This window comes from Macaca nemestrina, chromosome 13 (assembly GCF_043159975.1).
Source record: "Macaca nemestrina isolate mMacNem1 chromosome 13, mMacNem.hap1, whole genome shotgun sequence".
NCBI lineage: Eukaryota > Metazoa > Chordata > Mammalia > Primates > Cercopithecidae > Macaca > Macaca nemestrina.
In genome coordinates, this window is record NC_092137.1 from 47318359 (window position 1) to 47328591 (window position 10233).

Consider the following 10233-nt stretch of genomic DNA (forward strand, 5'->3'; position numbering starts at 1 on the left):
CAAAGGGTCTTCCGTTTATACTTCCTCTTCGCGTTCTTTGCCGGGGGTAATTTACCAGAAAAGAAAAGTCACTCAAAAGTCCCAGTATCCGAGATTCAGTGGGATTAGTCTCTCGAAATGGCCCCTTGTTATCGTGGGGTAAAAGGGTTCTGGGTTGGACAGAGCTGGGCAAGAGTTAGCTGGGTCCCTCTCTCGGATGCATAACCTTGGATGAGTCGTTTAATTTTTAGCCTTACTTGTAAAATACAGGCTGTAAGATCTATCTCGAAAGAATATTGTGGAAATTAGAATTATGCAAAGATTAGAATTAATGTAAAGTGTTAAAGTAACTGGCACAGGACAGAACTCCAACAATTGGTCACTATAATATGCCTTCCCCTTCATAGGAAATTTGCCCTTTTGGGTTTCTAACGCCACAGATTTAAATGAATATTTGAAAAACCACATAAAAACTAGCTCCTTGGTCCCATCCAAAATAAACAAAGGTGTCCGTACCTGAAATATTTAACAGGTGGATAGTGAACACCTACTGTGTGAACTCGATTTGAATATAATTGTAACTATAGAGGGGCTTATGAGATGCAGAGGTGAGGACCTTAGCCCACTATAGAGGTTCCAGAAAGGGTTCCTAGAGAAGATAACTCCTAAATTGTCTAATGTTATAAAATGGGCTAGGAAAAAGCAGGGAGGAAAGAAGGGAGCAAGTTCTGGGTGAAGTAAGTGACGGCAAAGGCCGGGAGGAGAGCCGTTGCGTGGTATGATGGAGGAGTTGCAAGAGGATAGGCATTACTAAAGCCCCAGGTAGACTGCCAGCCCCGTTAGGCAGAGAGGACGCTGGGAAATTAAAGAAGAGTAAGGTTTAAAGCTCAAAATGCAGTTCCTTAAGAAGACTGTTGGTAGAATTCAACTCGGAAAAAAAAAAAAAAAAAAAAGGTCATCACAGGCCATATCAAGGTCTGAGAATTTTCCAGTAGAAAGCACAAGCATATGGACCTTCAAAACCCAGTGAAAAGCATTTTTTGCAAGCCATGGTGAAATTTTGCCTACTGAAGACAGCTCCCTACAGAACACTGCCCTGCCCAGCAAGACCATTTCTGATGCTGACAGTTATCTGCACCCACTTGGAAGGCTTCAGTGGAATTTGACCTCCTTTAGCCAAGTTAGACGTTTTCTCACACCATCAAAAGTCTTTCCTTTGCCAGGCCAGAGGTGGGTCCTCTTTTTTTCAGTCATGCAAACCAGGCATTAAATGCTCTTCCAATTAGCGTTGGCAACCCTGTGACCTTCCTTTCAGATGAATGACCAGTCAGTGCAAACTCAGGACCCTGTGCTTCTGTTGTCCTTGCTAATGTGGTGACGTCATGATGGTGGGGGGAAAGGAGATTTAATGAACTTTATCCTGTGAATGAAATACCACTGAGACAGAATGTTACTTAAAAGCAGGCACCTCTGCTTCAGAATCTGAGCTGAAAAGGGAGCCCTAAGGCCTCCATTTCATTACTCTGCATTCTGGTAGCTTCCAGGTCTTTCCAAGGTATTCTTCAGAAATTTGTCTCTGATTCCTCCTCAAATCCTCAGATGGAAGAGCCATCAATGATCTTTTCTTTCAACTTAGTCACTAAAAATACTCTCTTTACACAGTACCCCATTAGTATGCAGTGATTTTACTGCATGAAATTTTTAATGATGGGAAATTGAATGACAAAATGAATAATCACCACCTCTAGAAAATGAATTTTTAAAAGGATTGATGTATAGCATATAAGAAGTGCATCGTTAAGTCTGAAATACAGGTGCATGATCGGAGATGTATGTATCCATCTCTGGAGTTTAAAGGCTCCAGGAGCTTTAAAACAAGTATTTAGGAGTGAAATACGTTTGTTACAGCAGATACATAAAAGTCCACCCAGGTTTCTTAGGTTGAATTTCCATAAAGCCTCTGTTGCAGAACTTTCCTTGCTGACCTCTCTTAGAAGAGAAAGAAAATGAGAAAAAAGTCAAGAGTTACATTTAAAGCCATTGTGGTTTATGTGTATTTGAGACCGTTTCAAGTCCATTTATTTCTAGAGCATTTGTCTTCCACAACATGACATACAGTGCTGCCTGACTTTGGCAGTTGCCACTGAGAAAGTTGGTGATGACCAACATGTCAAGCCCTAGGAGGTGGTTGTCTTTGAATTTACCTGTCCTGACTGGTAAGACCTTACAGCTCTCTGCCTTTGCCCATGCTGGGAAAGTGAGAATGTACTTCCTCTCCACACCTCTTCCTCAATTTGCAGGTCAGAGATAACACAAGCCCTATCCTTTGACACTTCCTTCCTATAGCTTCCCTCTTCCAGCCATCTGTGCTAATGACCAAGGTCAGGGTCAGAGGGACAATCACAGTACCTTTTTTTTTTTTTTTTTTAAAGACAGGGTCTCACCGTCACCCAGGCTGGAGTACAGTGGCGTAATCATAACTTGCTATGGCCTCACTCTTAGGCTCAAGTTATCCTCCCGCCTCAGCTTCCTAAGTAGCTGGGACTGCAAGCACATACCGCTGCGCCCAGCTAAATTTTTTTTTGAGATGGAGTCTCGCTCTGTCGCCCAGGCTGGAGTGCAGTGGCACAATCTTGGCTCACTGCAAGCTCTGCCTTCTGGGTTCATGCCATTCTCCTGCCTCAGCCTCCTGAGTAGCTAGGACTACAGGCACCTGCCACCAAGCCAGTCTAATTTTTTGTACTTTTTAGTAGAGACGGGGTTTCACCGTGTTAGCCAGGATGGTCTCCATCACCTGACTTCGTGATCTGCCCACCTCGGCCTCCCAAAGTGCGCCCAGCTAATTTTAAAAATTTTCTGTAGAGACAGAATCTTGCTTTGTTTCACAGGATGGTCTTAAACTCCTGTCTTCAAGTGATCCCCCCTCCTCAGCCTCCCAAACTGCTGAGATTAGAGGCGTAAACCACTGTGTCTGGTCCCCAGTAGCATTCTTGATTTTAGGGCCTATGTGACCTCCAACAGATAAAAGAAATAAACCCTAGATATCCCAAGGCATCAAATTACATAATGAATCAACTTCTCTGCGTCTAGAGTGGTACTAGTTATGTACCAGTCTTGAGAGAATAGTACTGAAATCAATTTCTTGTTCTGTGGTTCAGATAAAGAGCCCTGGTTCAGAAAGTTAAACTATCCTTCCTCCAGGATTATGGGGGAAAATGGAGCTGGGTCAGGAATCCAGCCAGGTCATGTTTTGCTGAGATGAGAGTTGAAGAGTACAGAGAAGGAAATGATCCCCTGGATACCTTGAATGGGTTTCTGCTCACATACACACCGGAAAAATTGGGCGCCTTCAGCTTTGATATTAACATTCATTTATTTGCTCACTCAAAAAACTTCGGATATCAGTTTAAGAGTGATCAGTCTCCTGGATTTGCCTAGGACTGGAGATTTTCCTGGAATGCTAGATTTTCAGTGCTAAAACCAGACAGTTCCAAGCAAACCAGGGTGGTTGGTGGGTCACTTTAGAAACCATGACCACTCATTCTATAAATGCCGGTAGCCTTTGAGGTGCTAGAATTGTGCTGTGCTGAAGATGAACATGGGAGACCATGGAAGCACATGATGGACAAGCTAATGGGTAAGTGGGGAGCTTCCTAGAGCATGTGATCCGTAGAAGTTTGGGTAGAGGTGGAGAAAGAGGAAAAGGGTGTTTGAGACAGAGAAAAGAAACACAAAGGAACAGAGTCATCATCATTACCATCTCCATTGTCAACATCATCCTCAGGTCCACTCTCCACACTACACCTCCTCCACGGTCCCTGGAAGCAGGCTCTGGGCTGTTTGAACAAGGAATTCTGTGGTCCTGGGGATCTGGTGTAACCTAGAAGGGGTAGCAGTGTGTGGGCTCTGGGTGAGGAAGTCCCCTTGGCCTGTGTGCAGAGTACCCCTGGAGGAAGGACAGAACAGGGCCCTCTAAAGAGAGGCTAAGGGAGCTTCTCTCTTACCCAAGTCTGTAGGTGGTCCTGAAAATGCCTGCTGGCAACACCTCCTAGAGGCCCCCGGCATCACATCCAAAACTGAACACATGGTCTTTTCACCCAGACATCCTCTCCTCTATTCTGGTCTCGTTAAAAAGTGCCTCCCTCACTCTGTCACCAAAGCTACACTGAACCACTCCCAGGTACCTGGATGTGCTGTGCACTTTCCCACTCCCATGTCTTTGCGTGTGCTGCTCCCTCTGCCTGGAAATTCTTTTCCTCCTTTTCCACTGCCTGCTGAACATCTGCTTATACTTGACCCAAGCATCATATCCCCTGTGAAGTCTTCCTAACTCCACCAGCACCTCTCCTTGTGACTCAAAGTGAAATAATCATTATCTCTCAAAATATCCTTAAAACTTGATGGTACTATTTTCTTACAGGTTGGTTGCCCCAACGAGGCTGAGCTCCTTGAGGGACTTTATTTATGTCTGTACCCTTACCACCTGGCATGATGCTGGGACAGTCGATGCTAAATACATTTTGTTGAATGGATAGGTAGATGAATGAACAAAAATATTATCATTTTTGTACATGCCTTTTTCACATGGCTTTTAATATTCAGATGGTGGTTTACAAAGCATAGGTTGTCTTAAAAATGATGAAAAAAATTTTTATCAGAGAAAGTAGCCAGCAGGGCAATTCTAATCTTCTTATGGAAGTTATTATTTAAATCAATTTGAAAATGGTAAATATGCCAGGTGCCATGGCTCACACCTGTAATCCCAGCACTTTGGGAGGCCAAGGCTGGTGGATCACGAGGTCAGGAGTTCAAGACCAGCCTGGCCAAGATGGTGAAACCCCGTCTCTACTAAAAATACAGAAATTAGCTGAGTGTGGTGGCGCACGCCTGTAGCCCCAGCTATTTGGGAGGCTGAAGCAGAGAACTGCTTGAACCCAGGAGGTGGATGTTGCAGTGAGCTGAGATCGTGCCTCTGCACTCCAGCCTAGGCAATAGAGCTGGACTCTGTCTCAAAAAAAAAAAAAAGAAAAAAGAAACAGAAAATGCTAAATACATACTTGTTCAAATATAGCTTTCATCTTTGGGTTTTTATATTTTACAATAATTCTGTATACAATTTTTAAATTGTGGTTTTTCTCATCTTATTTAGAGAATTTATGGTTCAGACCATATTAGCTTCATGACATTATGAATTAAAGCAATTAACCACCAAATAATTAAGCTGTAAAAATGTTGTACTTTCACTCTGAATGGTTTCACAGAAACGAGGGGATTGATGTTTTGCTGTATTGTTGGCAGCATGGAAGGTTATATGGAGGTGTGAATTTTTGCAAAGGTACCTCAAAGTGTAACTTCATTTTCTTCATATTGGCTTGCTTTTTAAGTATCTTTTGGCTAGTTTGACAGGTAGAAATTGGGATGCCCATTCTCAAGGCTGGGAATATGGCATTGCTGAGTACCTCTCTGTCCTTTTTCACACTGTCTTCCATTCCCATTTAACTAGCTAGTCAATATTTCTAGGCTCTGCTTGTGGAACTTGGAGTAAACCATTGTCTGCTTTGAAAGATTTTTTTAATGTTCTAAATGAACTACCTACCCATCTTCTTTCTCTTCTTCATATTTCAATATTCTTTGTTCTGTGCTCAGGATCACGTTATCTATCATATCTCCTATGGAACTGTTGGTAACAATGTCAGTTTGGAAGCTCATCTGCCATTTTTGCTCTCTGTTTGAGATGCACTGACCTCTCTTCTGAAGGGAAACCAGGAACCAGGGGCCAGACAGTCTGAGAAGGCAGCTGTCACCGTGATGAGGGCATGGGATCAGATGTGTACCCTGTTAAGGCTGGATTGGAAGGGTGTGGATTAATTCCTGAACATGACAAATCCCTCATGTTATTCGTTTTTATTTTTGATGCTCTGAACTCACGTCAGTACAAGAAAGAGAGTATATGTGCTGGGGAATTTTCCCCTCCTGTGGCTTCAGAATATCTGCAGAGAGCCTTTCCTGGAAGGAAAGAGCTTAGTTTCCTCTCTGTATGAGGAAATAGGAGTCACTTAGGGAATATATCTTTCTTCTTTACAATAACAGGATTGATTAGGAATGAAAGGAATGAAAGAGCTTGTGTTTTGCTAGGGGTAAGCTTTTTTATTTTATTTTATTTTTTTTTTTTTTTTGACGGGGTTTAACCATGTTGGCCAGGCTGGTATTGAGCTCCTGACCTCAAGTGATTTATCCGTCTTGGCCTCCCAAAGTGCTGGGATTACAGGTGTGAGCCACTGTACCCGGCCAGGGGTAAGTTTTTTATTTTTTATTTATTTATTTTTTTTGAGACATGGTTTCACTCTGTTGCTCAGGCTAGAGTGCAGTTGTACAATCTCAGCTCACTGCAACCTCTCCCTTCTGTGTTCAAGCAATTCTCATTCCTCAGCCTCCCAAGTAGGTGGGATTACAGGCACACACCACCTTGCCTGGCTAATTTTTGTATTATTAGTAGTGATGGGATTTTACCATGTTGGCCAGGTTGGTCCCAAACTCCTAACCTTAAGTAATCTGCCCACCTTGGCCTCCCAAAGTGCTGGGATAATAGGCATGAGCCTCCACGCCCGGCCAAGCGGTAAGCTTTTTAATGACAAAATATTTCCTTAGAAATTTTATTTTTCAATTTAATTTGAAAGATTTCAAATGTACGAAAAGTTGAAAAATAGTGTCTTAACCACTCATATACTATCCACTTAAGTTCAACAATGGCTGATGTTTGCTCCATTTGCTTTACTTTCTCTGTTTCTGTCTCTCCCTTTCTCTATACACACATAAACATATACACCACCTAGAGACATGCAGATTTTTTTTAAGTGAATCATTTTAAAGTTGTAGGCATCATACATCAGCCCCAAATTCCAGCATATTTCTCCTAAGAACGAGGATATTCTCCTGTAAAACCGTAACACCATTATCAAACTGTTTAAAAAATTGCGTATCAGCTGGGCACAGCGGCTCATGCCTATAATCCCAGCACTTTGGGAGGCCAAGGCTGATGGATCGCTTGAGCCTAGGAGTTTAAGACCAGCCTGGGCAACATGGTGAAACCCCATCTCTACTAAAAATACAAAAATTACCTAGGCATGGTGGCGTATACCTATAGTTCCAGCTACTTGGGAGGCTGAGATGGGAAGATCACCTGAGCCTAGGAGGCAGAGGTTGCAGTGACTATGATCGCACCACTGCAGTCCAGCCTGGGCAACAGAGTGAGACCTTGCTTCAAAAAATTAAATAAATTCCACATCATCTTAGATCTCATCTATATTTAAGTTTCCCCAATTGTTCCCCAAATGCTTTTATAGCTGTTTTATTTTCTCTAACTCAGATCCAACAAGAGCCATACTTTGCAAAGTAATATCTCTTTAGACTTTTTATTTATTTATTTATTTATTTATTTATTTACTTATTTATTTATGAGACAGCCTTGCTCTGTTGCTCAGGCTGGAGTGCGATGTGGCGTGATCCTAGCTTACTGTAGCCTCGAACTCCTGGGCTCAAGTGACTTTCCTGCCTCAGCCTCCCAAGTAGGTGGGTCTACAGGCATATGCCACCACACCTAGCTAATAGACTCTTTTTTTTTTTTTTTTTTTTTTTAGATGGAGTCTCTCTGTGTCATCCAGGCTGGAATGCAGTGGCATGATCTCAGGTCAGTGCAACCTCCACCTTCCAGGTTCAAGCAATTTTCCTGCCTCAGCCTCCCAAGTAGCTGGGATTACGGGCATCCACCATGACGCCCGGCTTATTTTTGTATTTTTAGTAGAGATGGGATTTCACCATGTTAGCCAGGCTGATTTTGAACTCCTGATCTCAAGTGATCCACTCACCTCAGCCTCCCAAAGTGCTGAGATTACAGGTGTGAGTCACCGTGCCCTGCCTAGACTCTTTATTCCTTTAATCTAGATCAGTTCTCCCACCTTTGCTTGTTTATTCATGACATTGATATTTTTGAAGACTCAGGACAATTTTCTTTTAAAATATTTACATTTTAGATTTGTCTAATTGTTTCCTCATGGTGTCATTTAACTTGTACCTGTATCTCTGCATTTCCTCTAAACTAGAATTTAGTCTAAAGGCTTAACAAGATTCAGGTTGAAGACTTTTGGCAAAAATACTTCGCAGGTAATATTTGTGTATTTCACGCTGCATAATCTCAAGAGCATCTAATAGCAATTGTTTCACTATTAGTGATGATACATTTGATCACTTAGTTATGATGACATTTACCAGACATCACCATTGTAAAGATACATTTCCCACTTTAAGTCATCTGTGGGGCAAAGCTCTGTCTTTGTATGAATATTCTGTTTCCCCAAATCTTTACCTAGTGATTTTATCACCCATTGATGATCCTTGTCTAAATCAATAATTACATTGTAGGTTGAAAAATTATGGTTTTTCTATTCTGTAACCCCTTCTACATGTACTAGCTAGCATTCTTTTTGTAAAGAAGTATTTTCTTTTCCCTTTCTCTCTTGTTGTAAGCATTACTATTGACTGGAAGTTTTTTTTCAATTCAGTGTATTATAATCAGTTACATTCACATTAAGTTCTGGTGCACAAGTTGTCTCAAATTTGGCCAGTATGAGCTGTTCAAGCAGCTCCTGTGTCCTTTTGTGTTTTTGTTATGTCTCCATCCATTTTTGGGTATTTTCTTGCTTTCTGGCACAAAATGTTCCAGACTCACCTTGTGCTTCCTCTGCTTGGACCCACGATCAGCATTTTATTCAAGGATTCTCAGAGACTTTTAATACATCCTTTTTTTTTTTCGTTCTAAACTTTTAAAAAGTCACCATTTTATATATTTTGCACTCATCCTGTCCATAAACACTTCGATGGCTCTCCCTAGGTCTTCAAAAACTTTTCTTCTCAATACAGCCTTTATTCTGAACCCTTGCTCTCAGCACTCAATTCTTCATGCCATCTCCGTGTAGCTCCTTCAGTTCTTCCTGAAGGTGTCATATTTGGGAGTGTAAAAAGTGAGCACTGGATCACACTGGAATATGGATAATATCATAAAGCCCACTGGGAAGCAGCAGGTGAAAGGTTGAGATAGGCAGAGCCTGGACAAGAGAAAGCATGTACCCTCAGCCAGCAGGATGCAATTATAACTGCCTTTGGCAGAGAGGCCATATCTTCCCACAGCCTCTACTCTCATCTTCACACTTGCTGCTGCTGCTGCTGCTGCTGGTGTTGCTGCTGCTTTGTGGCACTTTCCTGGGAGGCAGAGAAGCCTTGGAAAGAACAGGAGCTTTGCTTTATTCTAAGAGTTCAATTCTTGGTCTCCTTAGGGAGACCCCAAGGTCAGGAGAGAAAAAGAGTGACAGCTATTGCCCCAGTTCCCCATTCCAATATTCATACAAACCCATAAGACTTTTATTTTGACTATTTTTATAGGAATCACCCATGTTAATTTTCTCTTATGTTCAAGTTTCTTTATTTGAGTATATTTTGTCTTATATACAGCCATACCACCCTGAATGCACCCAATCTTGTCTGAATGTATTTGGTCTAGATTTACTGTGTCTCTTAGTAGTAAAAAAAAAAACGAATAATTTTACTTGCCAGTGATTCTTAGTTAACTTTATCATATTAAAACTTTTGGCCGGGCGCGGTGGCTCAAGCCTGTAATCCCAGCACTTTGGGAGGCCGAGACGGGCGGATCACGAGGTCAGGAGTTCGAGACCATCCTGGCTAACACGGTGAAACCCCGTCTCTACTAAAAAATACAAAAAACTAGCCGGGCGAGGTGGCGGGCGCCTGTAGTCCCGGCTACTCGGGAGGCTGAGGCAGGAGAATGGCGTAAAAACCCGGGAGGCAGAGCTTGCAGTGAGCTGAGATCCGGCCACTGCACTCCAGCCTGGGCGACACAGCGAGACTCCGTCTCAAAAAAAAAAAAAAAAAACTTTTAGTTGTGAACAAAAGGTCTCCTTCAGCAGTGTCCTTCTGTGTCTAGTGAGTTATCTCCAGCAAGCCCCGCGTTCTGTTTCCCCTCCCCAGCAAGCACCTCATGGGCTGTGCTCTCTTTTGTCTCCGAGTCATTTGACATTGTATAGGGGACCCCACACTGCACAGGGACTACTCAGGAAGTAGAGATTTGCATCCACATCACCACCAACTAGCTCTGTCATCTGGAATAAGTCGCATAGCCTCTCTGGGCCTCAGATGGCAAGTCTGTCACATTATCTCTTGATCTAAAGGAGATTAGTAAAGTCC